The 18982-nt window shown below is 45.2% G+C and overlaps 1 protein-coding gene across 49 annotated transcripts in view; it reads right to left on the reverse strand.

The window, feature by feature from the left end:
- Positions 1-18982, reverse strand: part of SORBS1 (sorbin and SH3 domain containing 1) — a 231992-nt gene that overhangs the window by 165329 nt on the left and 47681 nt on the right. For all 49 annotated transcript variants that reach the window (XM_040485925.1, XM_040485928.1, XM_040485926.1 and 46 more), the window contains one exon: positions 1463-1551. The gene's annotated coding sequence lies outside the window, so the exon portion shown is untranslated. Of the gene's footprint in view, positions 1-1462; positions 1552-18982 lie in introns of those variants that run through there.

Here is an 18982-nt window from a genome sequence, read left to right on the forward strand (position 1 = left end):
AAGTGGGGTGGCTCTCACTTTTTTTTTTTTCCTCCATGGCACCTATTACCACCTGATATTATCTATTTAGTGATCTACTTTGTCCATAAAACAATTTTTAGTGAGTACCCATCATGTTTGCATGCAAGGTGCTCTTCTAAGAGCTGGGGATATCCAGTGAATAAGATAAGCAAAGATCTCTGCCGTCATGGAGCTCACATTCTTGTTTGCCACCCTACTCGAATCTAAGCTTCAGAGCTGTGGACAAAGTCTGCCTTTAGACCAGTGAATCTCCAGTGCCCAGAGCAGTGCCTTGGCACAGAGTAGGCATTAACACATATTTGCTGAATGGGTAGTGTCCCACCCACCTGAGACCAAACGGTTCTCTGAGGACCCCCACCATGGAGCTCTTCTTGCCTGCCAGATGGGACTCTGGCTGTGGGACGCAGAATGTCCATTGTGTCCCTTTAGACATAGCAATCTGGTCAGGCTCTCATGCCCGAGTGGGGTCCCCAATCCTGGGCCTGTCTGTCCTAACCGCCTGTCCTTCCTGCACCAACCCCCAGCATTTAGCAAGCTCCCCATGTGGCCAGGCCCCCGGAACTTGTCTCACCGGGTCATCCCAGCACCTGGTCCACATGGTGGCAAGCTGACCAGCCAGTGAGAAAACACACGGGCTTTTCTCAATAGTGTGGCGGGAATCAAGACACACAGGGTCATACTGTCTCCCTGGCTCATGATGGTCCTTCCCCTCATACAGTTCATGGGAGTCCTTCACGTGACCTTCAGCTAGCTAGCATACCTTGAAGCACCCTCTTCTCGGCACGGACACGCTCTTGTGAAGGATATATTTTTGCCTCTTTCAACTGCCACAGAAGCAAGGCGCTTACCTGCTGTGAGGAGTAATTAAGTTTCTTTTGGAAAGAAAAACATTTGTTAACTGAAATTATCTGATCTCCAAAATGAAGGTAATTGTGAAGTGCAGTTAATTCAACCTTTCAAGAAAACGGCAGCTGCAGCAGTGGTAGGAAGGGGGAAAAACGGAAAATGCAAATGTCTTGAAACACCACTCTGGAAGACTCAGAAAATAGGTATTTAAGTCCATGTTTCCAACATACGTGTTCACATGTTAATTTGTTCGCTTAGAATTACCCAGCTCTACATCTCACAGCTAAATAGGGTTACTTTATACTTGCCCAGCACTTTACTCCCTTGGAAGCAATCCCGCTTGCATATCTCTTTTAGCAGGATAGGATTCATTTCTCTGTCTAGGGCCCAGAGAGGTCAAACAATTCACCTAAGATCGCACAGTAAAAATGGCACAACCAAGTAGGTACCAGAACCCAGATATGCCTAGGCCCAGCCCAGCGTTCTTCCTTCTAGAACAGTAAGGACAGTGTGGTTCTCCCAAAATCACATTCTATAGTGCACCAAAAATAGTTCCCTTTGCTGCAAAAGAAGAAACAAAACAGAACATATTTACCAGTGGTTTAAGGTGGTGGGAAGATGCATTGGTCCCGGAGCTCTGGGCAGAGAGAAGGTTTCACAAACTCTTCCAACAAATGCCAACTCCTGCAATGACAAACAAAACATCTGGTATGAATCAGGCACCCTGTGGTCTCTCCACAAGGGGAGGCGGCCAGCCAAAACACCAATTGGCAGGCATCCTGGTTAGGCCTAAGCCCCCATACTCCTCTTCTAGCCCCACTATCTTCCCCAACTAGAACAACAATCTTTAGTTCACCAGCTGAAATGGTCCCCATTAGAATCAGATGGGCCTTGCTTGGGCAGAAAGAAGCTTTAGAGATCATCTATAACAGGGATCCCAAACTGAAAGCCCAGTGGGCTACACCTAGCCTATAGTAGTATTACATTGATCTGAAGGATGGGCTTAGAAAATTTAAGCCAAAACTTAAACATCAGAGAGGTGACATAAAACCCAGACTTATGAGTTCTCTTAGGGGGAAAAAAAAACAGTCAACATGGTCCACATATACATCTAAAAACGATCGGGTGTGCTAAGTGATAGCTGCCCTTCATAAGCAGGCTTGGCTACTCCAATATGCCACAGTCCCTACCACTCCCTAACGCCTCACCATGGAGAGAGCTGTGATTATCATTGCCCTTATATTACTGGGTTTCTTGGTCTTCTTGTGTGTGTGTGTGATACAGAAATATTTCCCTCAACTTAACAGAAGTGGGAACATAAAAGAAAAAGGGGACAGGGTTCTAAGAGAAAGAAAAATGGTATAGCACATACAGCAACTTAAGTTAGTAACCCCATTCTTGCAGACATTTGCAATCCCTGAACAAGCACAACACTTTCATATTATAAAAGCCTAAGCAGGAAACTGACTTGCCTACTCCCACAGAAGCAGAGCTAATTCTAGAACCTGGGTCTCTTGATTGCCAATCCAGAACTCTTTGACTATGTCCCACTGCTTAGTTATCTCTTTTTTTTTAATTTTTAAAATGTTTTATTTTATATTTTAGAGAGAGAGAGAGAGAATCAGAGTGCAAGCAGGGGAAGGGCAGAGAGACAGACACAGAATCTGAAGCAGGCTTGGAGCCTGGAGCCCAAGCTGTCAACACAGAGCCGGACACGGGGCTTGAACTCACGAGCAGTAAGATCATGACCTGAGCCAAAGTTGGACGCTTAACCGACTGAGCCATCCAGGAGCCCCAAGCCGCATAGTTATCTTACATATATTTTTAATGTTTATTTATTTATTGGGGGGGCAAGCAAGGGAGGGGCAGAGAGAGGGGGAGCAAGGGAAACCCTAACAGGTTCCACACTGTCAGTGCAGAGCTGAATGCAGGGCTCCATCTCATGAGCTGTGAGATCATGACCTGAGCCAAAATCAAGAGTCAGATGCTTAACTGACTGAGCCACCCAGGCGCCCCTGCCTTATATTATAAAACAAAAAATATTTTAAATACACACACACACACACACATACACATGTGTGTACATGTGGGTCTTTTAAAGCCAATATTAAATTCAAGGAGATACAGTTGAATTATCCAACTCACTCTACTGAAAGGCCTGTCATACTCTCCTTTGACAAATGAAGGTAAGTTCCATCAGGTGCCCTAAGGGTTCACTTCCTAATGTGACATTTTCAGTAACATTGCTCCTTTAATTACAAAAAAAAAAAAAAAAAAAAATTCTCATAAACACAATGCATCTACTACCTCAAAAGTGCTCAGTTAATGTCCCAAGCTGTCTGAAATACTCTATATGCTAGAAAAATGTCCCTTAAAATGCATTTTGAATACAAAGCTATCAATTAGCTTATATATAGTTACTAGACTGTAATAGACGAACAATGTTCAACTATAAGATCTTGGTAAGAGTTATTTATATCATCCCTCAAAGAATGTATGGATTCGTTGATCATGCAACAGATTATTTACGAACCCTATTACACACCGGGCAGTGTGCAAGGTGATGAAAAGGCAAAGACGAACCAGACCCAGTCCTTGCCCTTAAGTTGCTCTGTCAAGGTAAACGATCTGACACTCAAGAAGAGTTCTAACACAATGGGTAAACCTGAAGATCGGGGTGGGCACAGGCGTTCTGGGAGCACTGAGCTGGGTTTCCTGGTGCAGCCAAGGTGAACGGACACTTCCTGTCATGGGCAGACACTCAGGAAATCCTAAAGCAGGGAAGGGAGGGGAACAGGCAGCGGGGAGAAAAGAGGGGAAGGTAGGACTCACAGGCCATGGGACAAGAGGAGCAAGAGCAAGGAGTGAACAGCCCCTCCAACTTGGTCTTGTCCAGATCTCATGTTATCTTGCTGGTCTTAAAAACTCCTGCCACCTGACCCAACAACTGCTGAGATGTCATGTGTACTCTTGGATGTTTGTCTCGCCAAGCACCCATTTCAAGAATGCCACCAAATCAGCCCTATTCCCTGACAATGCCCACCGAGGACTCCCGCAGGGTAACCAATGCTGTCCCAGAGTCAGCAGGGCCGAAAACATGGTGGCAGAAATACTGACAGTACTTCCATCGTGTCTCTGAGAAGACAGCTGATAGTTTTTTTTTTCCCTGTGCCAGTCACAAACCATCCCGCCTCTACCTCAGGGCCTGGATTTCTATGGCCAGAATCTACTACACAGTCAAGCCTCAAGCAGGAAGTTTTGTTAAGAAAATGTCCCAGAATATCTGCTCATCAAAATTTCCAGATGCAGTTCTCCTGTTCTTCATGGATAAGAAAGAGATGAGTCACCAGCCCCAATCTAGGCTGAAGCAAAGCCAGGGGGTAGCACCCCAAAAGACACATTTTGGAAAGGGACATAAAGAGGAGTGAAGACCAAACATGTGCCCATGGTTAGGGCTCAGGGTTCAAGGCCAGTATGGGCAAGCAAGGAGGCAAAAGTCACCTCAGGAGTGGGAAGAGCTTCCCTGGATCTGTAACTGGTGGGAAGGTTCCCAAATCTGGCTGAAATTAGAATCACCAGGAAAAAAAAAAAAAAAAAAATACTGGGCTGCAGACCTATTAAATCAGAATCTCTGATTTGGAGGCCCAGGCTTTGTTCAGGTGACTCTGACACGCAGACTCCTACTCATTTGGAAAAAAGTATCTTTCACTCAGAAGCTCCAGAACAATCTCCGCGAGGTCATTAATTCAGCATCCTCTGGGCAGGATGCAAGGACTCAGGCTTTGGGGGAGTTGTATACTCTCAGTATGTTTACCTACTCCCTACATCACATTATGTGAAACAACACTTAACTCCTTTTATTCTTTTTTTTATGTTTATTTATTTTGAGAGAGAGAGAGAGAGAGAGAGAGAGAGAGAGCGCATGCAAGCAGGGAAGTGGGAGAGAGACAGAGAGAGAGGGAGAAAGAATCCCAAGCAAGGTCTACGTTGTCAGTGAAGAGCCCCACGCAGGGTTCCATCTCATGACCCTGAGATCATGACCTGAGCCGAAATCAAGAGTTGGGTGCTCAACCGACTGAGTCACCCAGGCACACCTTAACTCCTTTTACTCTATTAAATAAACATAGAGGGGCACCCGGATGGCTCAGTCAGTTGAGCGGTTGAGCAGTTGAGCATCCAACTCTTGATTTCAGCGTAGATCACAATCTCACATTTTTTGAGATCGAGCCCCACATGGAGCTCTGCACTGACAACGCGGAGCCTACTTGGGATTCTCTCTCTTTGCCCTTCACCACTGCTTGTGTGCGCACTCTCTCTCTCTCAAAATAAACAAACTTAAAAAATGTTTAAAAAATAAAAACATAGAATGCCAGCAGCCAGTGAAGGGGCCCCCCTCTGCCTCAGTCCTTGTATACCATGACCTAATGCCAGTGCCTCCAGATAAACTCAGTGGAGTTGTCCAGCCTCAGCATATCTGAGCCCTCACACCTATGTAGGCTCACCCTGCCAGGGCACAGGGTCTGGAAGCATCCAGTCATCACGGTGGTCTTCAAGGAATGGCTCCAAGGCACAAAGTACTCTGCCTCGAGTCCTTACTGCCCACCAAACAGCAGAATGCTGAAGATCACTGCAATGCCTAGAAACCTGCCAAGCCAGCTGAGCATTTCTCTTTCCAGATTCCCACTTTGTGGTTAAGTAACGGCCTGAGGCATCTCAAGTCAAGAATGGCAAAGTAAATGCTGTGTGCCACAAAGATGACAGATGGGAGTAAGCTAGTTCCATGAATGGGCCAGCCTAGAAAGACCTCTTTCTTGACATCACCAGATGCTACCAGGTGACCTTCACAGCCCAGCACCAGAGAAACCCACAGCTGACCAACATCAGCCCTCCTGATTGCAAGGCCCAGCAGCAACCCATAGTATCCTTCACCAGAACAAGGACACTCTTACACATCCCCTTCAACCTAAGGGCCCCCCCCCACCTTGAGCCATATTGCAAATTAGGAAGAACAAAGGTGGGACAGGAAGTCTAGGAAAAGCTCAAGACACTAATCTGTCCCTTCTGCAGTCTTTAATTTTTAGGCGATCCATTGTTTCCCTGCAGTATTATTACGTCCTTGCCTAAAACAAGACATTTCTCTGACCCATCCTTCCAAAAGAAATCACACAAGTTGCCTTTGAACCATCACCTCTCTCATTTACATCCTCCTCTCTACTTTATCCCAAGAATATAGAATAATGCTAGATGTTGTAAAAGTCATGTTAGCCACTTTCATTCCTACCAAACACCTGGACCATCCAAACAGTTCTGGTCCCCCAGAACACCATGTACCTCTCCTTCATAGTACTAAGCACTGATTTGCACTTACCTCTTCTGTTGTTTACCCTTTAAGGAGTCTTTTAGCTTGTTTGCCTGGCTAATCACTGTATGCCAATATAACGCCTTCAAACCCTCCATGTTCCTTCATGATATACCTCAAATTTCATATCTCTCAGCTGAAGGATAGTCAAGCCAACCCATCTCTTAACTACTCAGGCCTGCCACTAGCCTCTGAAATCTAGGCACCCACTAATTAGCCCACTAATTTAGTGGACTCGGAAGAACTCTGCTCAGAAAGCTAGTCTAGAATTGGAAAAATCCCCAACTGGCCTTGAGGCTGACCAACTCGGGAAGGAAACAAATCAGAACAATTATCTTTATTTCTTTTGTGCAGTGTTTTTTTTAATCATTTTATTCAAGATGATTTTCTAATATATGCAAAATGAACCCCTTTACTGGCCCAGAAAGCGTTTCCCTATTTCCCAGAACAAATCCCCGCTGGCACAGTAAACAGTGCCACATCCAGCACCACTGAAGCTTCCAAAATGCTCAGTGCCAAGGTACCTCAACCAAGTCTTGTCCCTGGTCCCACTGCCCAGTTGTCCTCCCTCCAGACCCACTGGCAGAGGAAAGTGGGTTTGGGACACTTTAAAAAGCCCTCCCACCTACTCCAGTTTCAGTAGGAAGCAGAATGAAGGTTTCCAAGTTCTGTGAACAACACAAAGCTCATAAAATAGAATAAAATTAGTTGAAAAATAGCAAAATAATTTTTAGCTCCCCCATAAAAAAAAAAAAAAGCACGCCTACTTTAAATGAATCATTTAAGTATGAGTGATTTCATACTTTCTTCCACTGGGATATGTTTTTCTTCCTCAGGAAGGTTCCCTCCCTCCTCCCCTCCTGAGACAGGATACCCTCCACAAAATACCTGTTCTGATTTGCCCCACTGTCCTCCTCCCACCCCCCTGCCACCCAAGGAAACCTTGACAAAGCCCAGAGTACTCCTGCAGATGGCCAGGGACTCCTTCCCTCTAGGGTCTTTGCAATTGCTGTTCTCTCTGCCTGCAAGGCTCTTTCCCTGGCTCTTGCCGTGGCTGGGGTATTCTCACCATTGGGAACTCAGATCCAATATCACCTCTTGACTCAGGCCAGCCCAGACTGCCTAACCTTAGTCCTACCAGCAAAAGCTACTTTTTCGGTAGGACTATCACAATCCGTAATTACCTCATTTATCCATGCTCCCCTCCAGGGGGCAGGAATCTTGCCTGACTTGTTCACTGCTGTAACCCCAGCACAAAGCAAGTGCTCAATAAATCACTGCTAAGTGGGTGAACAAGGAGGTGGAGGCAGGCCATTGGAAACAGGACTGAGAGCTCTCCAAACATGTCCTATGACATGACTTCATCATGGCATGGCTTCTGGAATGGTCTCCTGGCTTCCCTTGCCTTGATTCTTCTCAATCTTGTTGATAGTTAGGTACTAGGTCCACCACCCTATATCCCACTCCCTACCCCAACTGCTCAGACTTGGTTATTCCCCTGGAGACTCAATTCCCAACTTTGGCTTCTCCTACTCTGCTTCTATTCAGCCATCCCGAGCTTTAAAGTTTCAGACATCCACAAGGGTAGCTGACCTTCAGGACTCTGACCCAAGCACACTCTTCCAGCTGTGTTTCCAATACCCCAGCTCCCCATTTCCTGCTCCATCACTACCAATCAGCTCACAGCTCAAGTGTGCAGACCTACAACTCCTAAAGTCTCAACCTTTGCTCAGGCATCTCCTGTCTCAGTACCTGTTAACTTCCTCTCATTTCTCAAAGCTCCCCACATTGGACCTGGTGCCCTTTCCCTCTACCCTACAGTCATGATATTTACCCTAATATCCTGAAATTCTTTCTTCTGTTTCTCTCATCTGACTATTCCTTGATGGTTAGGGTCCAGTCTAACTCATCCCTGTTGGTCCTGAACCTAGCACACAAGAGGTACTCAGTAAAAGCATACTAAATTGGGGTGCCTGGGTGGCTCAGCTGGCTAAGCACTGACTCTTGGTTTAGGATCAGGTCATGATCTCATGGTTCGTGAGATTGAGTCCTGCGTCAGGCTCTGTGCTGACAGCATGGAGCCTGCTTGGGATTCTCTCTCTCCCCCTGCTCTCTCTGACCCTCTTCTGCTCTCTTTCTCTCTCTCAAAATAAATAAACTTTTTTTAAAAAGCATACTAAATTGAATTGTTCTATTTTCTCTTTGACAGTTTTCATTTCCACAGTGATTCCCTAAAGAACCTTAACACTCAGCACAAGTAACAGAAGACATTCTGTTGGTAGCATGTTAATTAAAACCAAGTGAAAATAGCTGGGGTGGCAGTTTTATCATCATATTATAAAAACAAACACCTGAATGGTGAGAGGCACAAAGATATGGTACCAAGAGTAGTGGTTCTGGGTTCAAGTAAAGACTTGGCCACTCACTAGCTGTATATTAGTGGGCACATCACTTTTGCCCTCTGGCCCCAAGTCTCATTCTCTATAAAATGAAAGGGCTCGTCAGACACAAAAGACCAGTATATAGAGTAGTATGATTCCATTTGCATGAAATGTCCAGAAGAAGAAATCCATAAAAACAGAAAGTAGATACGTGGTTGTCAGGGACTAAGGGGAAGGACGGAAGGAGTGAATGCTAATGGATACAGGTTTCTTCTCGGGGTGATGAAAACGTTCTGGATTAGGTAGTGGAAATAGTTGTACAACACTGTGGATATCCTAAAAAACACTGAATACTTTAAAAGGGTTAAAGTAGTGAATCCTGTGTTACATGAATTTTATGTGAATAAAAAAAAAAAAATGAAAGTGCGAGACTAGAACAGAGGCTGAAAACTGAAGGCTCAGAAGGCCACACCTGGCCTACCGCATGTACTTTAGACCCAAAGAGTTTTTGATATACCTGCACAATTTAAAAGCCAAAGACTTTGTCTGTAGAGGTGGTTACACAAGTCTGCACTTGATAAAACTGCACAGAACACACGCACATGCATGTGTACACACAAATGAGCACGTACATAAACTGAACTAGCAAACCCCCTGTAAGGACAGTAGATTGCAACAGTGCCCATTTCCTGGTCTTGATGCTGAGCTGTAATTATGTAAGGTGCTACCACCAATGGAAGCAGGGAGAAGGACATACAGGGCCTACAGCCTTTTTCACTTCCTGTGAATCTAGAACTACAGTAGACCCTTGAACAACACGGGTTAGGGGTGCCTACCTGCCACTCAGTCAAAACTCCCCGTATAACTTTTCACTTCCCTAAAACTGAACTACCAAGAGCCTCTTGTTGACCAGAAGCCTTACCAATAGCATAACCAGTTAACACATATTTTATATGTATTATATACTGTATTCTTTTCTTTTTTAGAGAAACAGAAAGAACATGCATGCAAGTTGAGGAGAGGGGCAGAGAGAGAGAATCCCACAACCCAAGATCATGACCTGAGCCAAAAAATCAAGAGTTGGACACTCAATCGACTGAGATACAGAGGCGCCCCTGTATGCTGTATTCTTACAATAAAGCTAGAGAAAGGAAAATGTCAATAAAATCATTATGGAAGAAAAAAATACATTTATAGTGCTGTAAATAATCTGGGCATAAGTGAACCTGTGCAGTTCAAATCTGTGTTGTTCAAGATTTAACTGTCATTGTAAGTTAAAAGGAAGAAAGCCAAGATTTTACCTTTGCACTCCTTAAAATAACAAGATCTGGTAACACTGGGCCTCAAGGACAACAGCTGGATGGAGCTGGGTAGTAGCTACCCCCCCTTAGAGGGGCATGGCTCTCAGATTGGTCTCCCTAAAGACCAAGCACAAGTGTCACTGCCATTTACCATGCTTGGACTGCTTCTTCTCTTAGAGAAATATTTCTCTATCAACAGTAAGAAAATGATGGACCAAGAGGGTCTTATATTTCCAGATAAAAAGGGAGATTGCAAGATCTGTGAAAGTGAAGAACATTCCTAAGATTGGAGTTGACATCTCCTACCCTTCATGGCTTGTTACCTGCCGGACTTCGGAGGCATTTGAGGCTTGGACCCCTGGACTGTAACTCTTTAGGACCAGATTTCTTGCACTAAGTCAGCAAATAAATTTCAAAACCACACCACTGGGGAAAAAAACACAGCTTAAGTATACACAGTATCCCATTCTTCCCTAAATATTTTTACTCTTTTCATCTTACCTTTCCTGAGAACACAGGACTCCGCTCTCAGCCACCAAAAGGAAAGGTCCCACCCCTTATGCATGATCACATCCAGATAAATAAGCAGTCCTTTTTTCCATTGAAACTGCAGTTCTATTCAGTAGGGGAGGGAAAGAGCCCTCAGGGCACACATTCCCCCACCTTTCCCATCACACCACCACCCCACCCCCAGAGAACGTGCTTGGAATGCAAGTGTCCCTGACGAGGGGGCAGGGCAAAGCCACAGAACCCAGGTAAATTGCCCAGTGAATGCTTTGAGTGCAGTTGTTTCCAATCAGGTTACACAGAAGAATCACCTGGGACCCTAGACTGAGGACTTATAATACCCCCTCCTCAGGTGACACGAAGACTGCCCAGTATTGATTCATCCCGTGGCCTTTGCAAACCATGAATTTAGAAATCCCTTGCTACTCTGGGCAGCCGGGCAGGACATGCCTCTCCAGTACACAGATGCTAGAGCTGGGCTGTCCTGTAAGGTAGTCACTAGCCACTCCTGGCCACCGAGCCCTTGAAATGTAGCTAGTATGACGAAATGTTCTCTGAAGGTAGCACACATACTGGACTTTGAAGACTTGGTATGGAAAAAAAAAGAATGTAAAATATCTCATTGACAAATTTTATACTGATTAAATACTGAAGTATTTTAGATATACTAAGTTAAAGAAAATGTTTAAAATTAATTTCACTCATTTCTCTTTACCTTTTCACTGTGGCTACTAGAAAATCTTAACACATACAGTCATGGTCAACATTCTAGCATGGGGATTAAAGCCATAATGGAAAAAATGAGGACTTCAGTCAAGCCTGGTCTCCACCTACCAAATGCATGATCCTAAGCAAGCTATTAATCTCTCTGACACTGTTTCCTCCCCTGTGCATGGCATCATAACATACAGCACACTGGGCTGAGTATAAATGAAAAAGGCACGGCATCTTCCAACAGCTGGTACTCCACACCTGCGCACTTTCCTCCCTTCTCCCAACTTCCTTAACCCTAAAACCTGAACCCAAGATCTCCTGGCATCAAACTTACTAACCGCAATGCCCACTTCTCCACAGTGGCTGCAGGTGGCATAGTGGTTCTCCATCCAGAGGGTACAAAGGAATCACCCCATCCCCCAGAGACTCTGATTGTCCACTTGGTATATTCATTACTTACGAGAACCTTGGAGCATCCTGATGCCCGTGGTCTAGGAGTCCCCCAGAAACACTTACATGGCTGAGAAGTGTGACCAACACCATGAGGGCTGCCTTGAGATTTCTGAGGCCACCGTCAGTGAGTGGGGCCAGCCCGAACAAGGCAGGTGTGGCCCAAGGAGAGGCCAGGGGCTGACCAAGGCCTTTCACCTGCAGAGGGCTGCTTTCCTGACATCTTTTAAAGCTAGGTGGGAAACAACCATCTGCCCTGGACATTGTTTCAAACACCAGAAGGCAGCTGACACTTCCTGTCCTCACACAAGGCCCCTTAAGAGGATCAAAAATTACAGGTAATTTTAAGGTGCCCAAAAGCTTGGCAATTGGGCTTAAAACAAAACAAAAAACTATCCCACTAACAACAGGGTAGGAACCAGGGCAGGTCCCCTTTCCGCCCTTGCCTAGTACCCAAAAGCACCGATGCTTGCCTGAACTTTCTCAATGCTCAGGCCAAAGATTTGGGTTCTTCTGCAGAAGCATCTCTCCTGCCCTCCGAGGAGCCCAGAAATGGGCCAGGACTCCCTCCACGCACAGACCTGCACATTCCAGCAGCCTGCTTATTCCAGGGCCGTCAGCCGCTGGAAGAAGTCCTCTTACTGAATGTGAATGCTGGATGGGCAGAGCACATGCAATGGACCCCTGGAGGCACACTGGCAGAAGAAAGAACTCTATCTAAACCAGGCACCGCTCCTTCCCTTGGTTTAAAAACCCTCTCTGTGCTAAGTCACCTGCATCTCAAACCAGTACAAAAGAACAATTTCTTGGAGAACAAAAATTTAAATATTCTTCCCCAATAAGAGTTCCATCAGTAAGACAGCCAGTAAACTCAACCTTGTCCTTTTTCTCATGGCAAATTAATTATGGAAAAAATACAACATAAATGAATCGCTGCATTTCCCCCCACTACTGAACTGCCTCGTATTTTTTCTGCCAATGGGTACAAAGTGATTAGGCACTGAATCTGAGAACTCTGATATATTTATATTTAGTGCAGGAAAATTATCTAGAGTTTGTTCAGAGGGTAGGAATACCACCTGCATGCTGACTCTGGCACACCAGTCACAAACCCCACCACGGGGGCATTTCCTCCAGATCACCCACCCTCTAGAGTCTGCTTCTCATGTCCTTCTGCCCCTCGGCCAGCCTGCCTCCCAGATAGAACACACCAGATGAACATCAATACAACTGGGTCACCACGCAGTACAGTCTCCACTTGGTAGCCATGTAAGCAAACAAGCCAGTCTAAACAGAATAAAAATTTAAAATGTTATTGGATCTTTGCTGAACACCAACAAGAGAGAATAATGCATGGGGAGCTATCTTTAAAAGTCCTCCTCCTTCTCTACTGCTTGTATCCTTTAGACACACAGTAGCCATTCTTCTAAGTTGGCTCCTCTCCTTCTCCTCACTCTTCTCAACCCCCAGCCCATAGACACTTCTTCCTCCCTCTCCTTTCCCTTCTCTGGCATTTCTTCTTCTGTCACATGAGCATTGGGTCTTCTCAGATACAAACACAGCCCCTCCTTACACACACACACACACACACACACACACACACACACACACACACACTGACCACCCCCAGCACCTGGTCCTCCAACTTTGCTTCTATTTGTTGCCCTAATTCCATATTAAAAAGGCCCAGAAGCTGAATTAACCAGGAAAAATTCTCCTAAGAAGGTGGGGTAACAAGCTGAGTAACAGACAATAGAATTCTGTTTAGCAGAGAGAAGAGAAAGCCCCTGGATGTTCACAGTGGCCTGTGGCAAGGGACAGTGAGTGCTAAGCTGATGCCCAGTGGTGGTATGTCACCAGCCTCAGAAAAGATACTCTTTATACCCAGGTTAGACCTCTGCTGGATACAGAGCGCCAGCACAGCCATTCATAAGCCACATTGGCTCAGCTTCCAAAAGCTGGGTTTATCCACCACTCCATTAATGGGGATAAAGGAGTATACGGAGAGGGGTATTTCCCAGATCTCTGTCGACAGCAGAAACTCATCCTGGTGCATGGAGAGGTTACTGATCTGAATGTGTGGAACTGTGGGCTGAGCGCCCTGAAGGTCTTCCGAGATTGGCTCTGCTTCCGCGGATGGCTTTGTTCCTTCATTCGCCCTGCACTGAGGCGGTGAGGAGAAACAGGGAGAGAGTATGATGAGGATGGCCCAGCCTCGACTTTCAAGGAAGGAAGCAGAGAGGACAAGCCATGCAAGGCAAAAACTGATAAGAGTGGTGTCTGGCTGACACAGGGACAACCGCGTGGTACAAATGAAAAAATGCTAACCTAAGTTCTGGCTCTGTTTTGGATTAGCTGTGTGGCCTTGGGCAAGTTCCTACACCTCTCTGAGCCTACTTCCATTCCTGCAAAATGAGAAGGCTGGCCATAGGTGATCAGAGTTCCTTTCCAGCAGTAACATTCTAGGTATCTATGATTTTAAGGATACCTGCTGTGGGGGGTCATGAACAAACAGGTGGGGAAGAGAAAGGCAGACAAGAAGAGGAGTGTGGAGTACAAACTATTCCAAAATCTCATTAGGATCACTGACCATCACTATGAAAATGCTCTCTGTACTTTCTAAAGCTGCAGTTGTCAAGCATGGTCGGCAGCCACAGATCAGTCTATGGGCTCATTAAGCCGAACAGAGCGATGTGCACGCTGTACTTGGCGCAGGCCATTTGCTTAAGGGCAGTGCCTTCCTCCCACACTGGGGAGACCTTCTTTATCCTAATGAAGGCCCGAGTTCATCCGCTCTGGTTGGCAGATGAGCAGACAGGCTCAGAAGAGGCTGAATGACTCCCTGAGCCACACAGCTTGGAGGGGCAAAACCAGGGAAGAAGCCCAGATTGTCTGACTCCTGATTCCCCGCCCACCATTAAATGCCAATTAGATAACTGTGTGGGATCCCCACAAGGCTTGGACACTTAGAAACCCCACGCAGATGCACCTAACTGGTCCAAGAGGATGGGGGAAGATTCTGCAAAGGGGAGCCAACAGCAGCGTTTCCTTCCCCCACCACCTTGACAGCAGGTCGATTGCCAGCTGTAGGGGGGTGGTATCCACCTGCTATCTTATTACACATACACATTTCCATATTTAAGCAATGCAGGAGTTGGCTGGTACTCTAGAACTGAGGTTCTCTAGCTCCTGGGGTCCAGTGGAAACCACATACAAAGGTCCTACCACTCTGTAAACAAGTGCCCAAGGGCAAGCCATTTAACATCTCAATGCCTCAGTTTCCTTGTCTGTAGAATAGGGAAAACAAGAGTACCTACCCTCATAGGGTTAGGAGGAGGATTAAAAGAGGTAATACATGTTTAAGTGCTTACAACACAATGTTAGTTATTATTATAATTTTTCTAGGGAGGAGTCCAAAGTTTTCATCAGATTCTCAAAGGGGTCTATGACCCAAAAAAATAAGAACCCCTGTTCCACACGGTCTCCTTGGAATGGAACTGAGGTCACCCTGTGGGAAGAGAGGTACCTTCCCCATCCTTCCAGGAGAGAGGGATTTGATGCTTTCTATGCCCTCTCTCTTGGAGGAAAGAAAAATGTTAAGAACGCTGACGAATGGCACCGAAGACACAAACTCATCATTTCTGTGGCTGGGCAATGCGTCCGCACACCCCTTAAGGCCCCACTCGAAAGGTGGGAAATTAGAGGGAGTGACCAAATCCCAACTCCAGTTTCAGACCTGGGGATAAGCCCCTGCGACCTGGCCTGCCAGGGTGCAAGGACAGCAGCCATGGCACCCTGCCCACTGCCTCCATTGCCAGGGTCTGGCCACCTTCCCCACACCTCCTCCTGAGGACCTGTGAACACAGGGCCCACGAGCAGGTGATGTGTTGGGATGTGAAGAACACCTGAAGCTGAGGTCCTGGTCTGGAAAGAGCCGACTAAAGAGGAAAGGGATTAAAGAGAAAGGGTACGGGGGCGCCTGCCTGGGTGGCTCAGTTGGTTAAGCATCTGACTTCGGGCTCAGGTCAGTATCTCATGGCTTGTGAGTTTGAGCCCCATGTTGGACTCTGTACTGACAGCTCAGAGCCTGGAGCCTGCTTTGGAATCTGTGACTCCCTCTCTCTCTCTCTCTCTGCCCTTACCCCGCTCATGCTGTCTCTCTCAAAAAATAAATAAATGTTAATTTTTTTTTTTTTTTTTTTTTTTTTTTAAAGAGAAAGGGTATGGAAAGTGTAAGAGGTAGGAAGCAACTTAAATCCTGGCTTTGTGGCTCTTTGGCCTCATGACCTTGGACAAATTACTCAACCTCTCAGAGCCTGTTTCCCCATCAATAAAATGGGGGCTATTTAACAGTCTTTGCTTCGCAGAGGAGTTGTGAATATCAAACAAGATCTGTATATACATTTAACACAGTATCTGGCACTCCATGTGTGCTCACTCGGCTGATGCCAATTATCACTGCCATGATGAGGATAATGAGGAGGTAGACAAAGCTTAGCATAGTCACGAAGTCTTACTGTATCATTATTGGTTTGAGGCTGTTTAGATGTTGTTGCATTAAAAATAAAATCAAGGCAAATTTATGGGAAGTATCAGTATCAGTACTAGAGGGAATACAGGGTCCTGGGCCCCAAACACAGAAGAGCTCTAACTGCAGAACCCCAACTGTGGGTCCTTGGCTCAAAAAGTTTCACACAGGCAGCAATAAAGGTGGAGAACATAGATGTGCCTAACAGTAGAGCCAACTCAAACATCACACCTTCAACCCCAGCTGGAACAGCATCAACTCCATAAAGTAACCCAGGCAACAATTAGAGGCAATCTATCTTTGATGGATCAACTAGAGGGGAATTACTACTTAATAACCACAGTGTTGGGTTAGATGAAATATTTCAAAGCAGGGACATTTATAAGAAAAATAAGCATGAAAGAAAAAATAAAAGACAGGCATCTTTGATGGTTAAAAAGACTGGGGCCTACAGTTCCCAAGGCAGTACTGGTGCTCAGTGTCCCTGGGTCCACTCTGTCATCCCTCCTGTATTCTCCACCTTGTTACCTCATTGGCAGACTAGGAATGAGTTTGAAAGCAACCATGCTTTTCTTTTTCCCCAAATAATTTTCTCCAATACAGATGAATACGTGTTCATCACAGGGGCACCTGATTAATACAAGGTCATCATAGGAGCTACCTGGGCAGCTCAGTTAAACATCCGACTCTTGATATCAGCTCAGGTCATGATCTCACAGCCATAAGATTCTCTCTCTCTCTCTCTCTCTCTCTCTCTCTCTGCCCTTCCCCTGCTCGCTCGCTCTCTGTCTCTGTCTCAAAAATAAATAAATAAACTTAAAAAACACATGTTCATCATAGAAAGCTGGGAAAACAAACGAAGTTCTCAAAGAAAACACAATAATCCAACTACCAATGTTAACATGTTGATTTCTTGCTGCCAGTTTCTCTCTTTACGGCAAGTCATTTTTATTTAAAGAATGATTATACACAGCTTTCCTAAGATGGCAAGCATCTCTAAAGAATCAATAAAAGCAGTAGTAAGAATCAAGGGAACTTTAGACCTGGTTGACAAAAGGGAGACAATCATGCATGTGTGTGTATGCGTGCACACACACACAGGTCTCGCTTCTCAGAGGCCTCTTAAACTCACAATACAGGATTGGTCACTATGGCCATAACTGAACTAAAAACTTAAACTTAGAGGATCAAAAAGGAAGTCCACCCACTAAAACAATGCTCTGTAAGTATCAAAAAGTCTAGCATTTCAAACAAGCATTTTTAAAAACACATTTTTTAAAAACCCAAAACCTATGATGTGTTCCTTGGCATGAATCTGGGTTGGTTCCTGGTGGGGTTCCAGGATAGAATTTCAAAAGATACTGTAATTATTCCTCATGTCACTGATACCATTCTATCAGACTCAAAGAAATCAAAATCATAATGAAAAATAAAAATAAAACTGAACCTCTCTGGCAACACACTCAGTGCTTAGAAAACATTAACTTTTACCAGCATCTTTTACAGTTGCCTCTTAAAATCATTTTTAATACTGCTCACGCAAGAGTAATGGGGGGAGTTGTTGACTAGTTTCAACAAACTCTACCTTCAAGGTTGCCCTCACCTATTTAATGGAGTTCCAGACAAGGGCATCAGTTCAGTAGGAAAGAACTTTCCAATGAGATGAGCCACCCAACACTGAAAGGGGTGGCCTCTTGAAAGAGTGCCCCCCCCCACACCGCTGGAGGTGTGCAAGGACAGCTGTACAATGTAGTTTCTAAGGTCCCTTTAACTTTAACATTCCGAGTCTTCATTTCTCACAGTGGAAGTCCTGCCATGTTGCCTCCCCTCATTCTTCATGAATGAGCAAGACTGTAAAATCCCTGCTGTAAGACCAGCGAAGTCTTCCCCAGAATTCAGAAGGGCCATAAATAGTGGCAAAGGGCAGAAGGTAGGAGCCACTCACAAGCCAAGAGAAAATAGGTAAGGTCAGGGGCACCTGGGTGACTCAGTTGGTTGAGCGTCTGGCTCTTGATTTCATCTCAGGTCATGATCTCATGATTTGTGAGATTGAGCCCTGCTTGGGAATTTCTCTTTCTTTCTCTTTCTCTCTAAATTAAAAAAAAAAAAAAAAACATTAAAAAAAACATTAAAAAAAACAACAAAAAACAGGCAAGGCGATTGGAACAACCTCTAGAATTGGACAGAGAATTCAGAGGTGTCTGTGGGTGGCTCTAGGAGCAAAGTAAAACTCTTGAGGCTCAGAGTAGGGTCTACATGCCTTACCCAGAGACGACTGTAGCAGCTTTTCTGAAACAGGTGACACTTTTTAAGACTTCATACAAATTCCTCAGGGTCCCCAGAACACAGGCATCTCTACCACAGTCTTGCAAACTTTCAATATCACCAGTCAAATGCATACAGAAGCCTCCCTTTGACGGCTATCCCAGAATGGAGAGCTCAAGGAAGGTACCTTCTAGGACTCCCAAGATGCCCAAGTCTGGCAAACAGTGGCCCTCACCATTAACTAGGATAGTGGCTTTTCTCCATACTCGACTTTTATGGAAAAGCAAAGGAAAACAAAAGAAGTTGATATTTGGTCTAAGAAAGCAACATCCAGGAGATGCCCTAATTCAGTTCAGATTCCAACAGGCTCTTAGTTTTGGTTGGTTCATGGAGCTAGTAACAATGCATGGCCCAATTCAAACCTAGAACATAGAATTTTGGAGAGATTTCAAAAGTCTTATTGGCAAGATGACAAAAAGCCAGAAGATGTGAATGTCACTCCACATAAGGAACCTTTGTCCCTCTAGGATAAGGCATGATACTCATGACTTTTAGAGAGGACAGGATTTTTCTTCCTCCAGAGATAATAGGGGATAGTGCACAGGGAGGG

This window comes from Herpailurus yagouaroundi, unplaced genomic scaffold (genome assembly GCF_014898765.1).
Source record: "Herpailurus yagouaroundi ecotype Mexico unplaced genomic scaffold, PumYag 163, whole genome shotgun sequence".
NCBI lineage: Eukaryota > Metazoa > Chordata > Mammalia > Carnivora > Felidae > Herpailurus > Herpailurus yagouaroundi.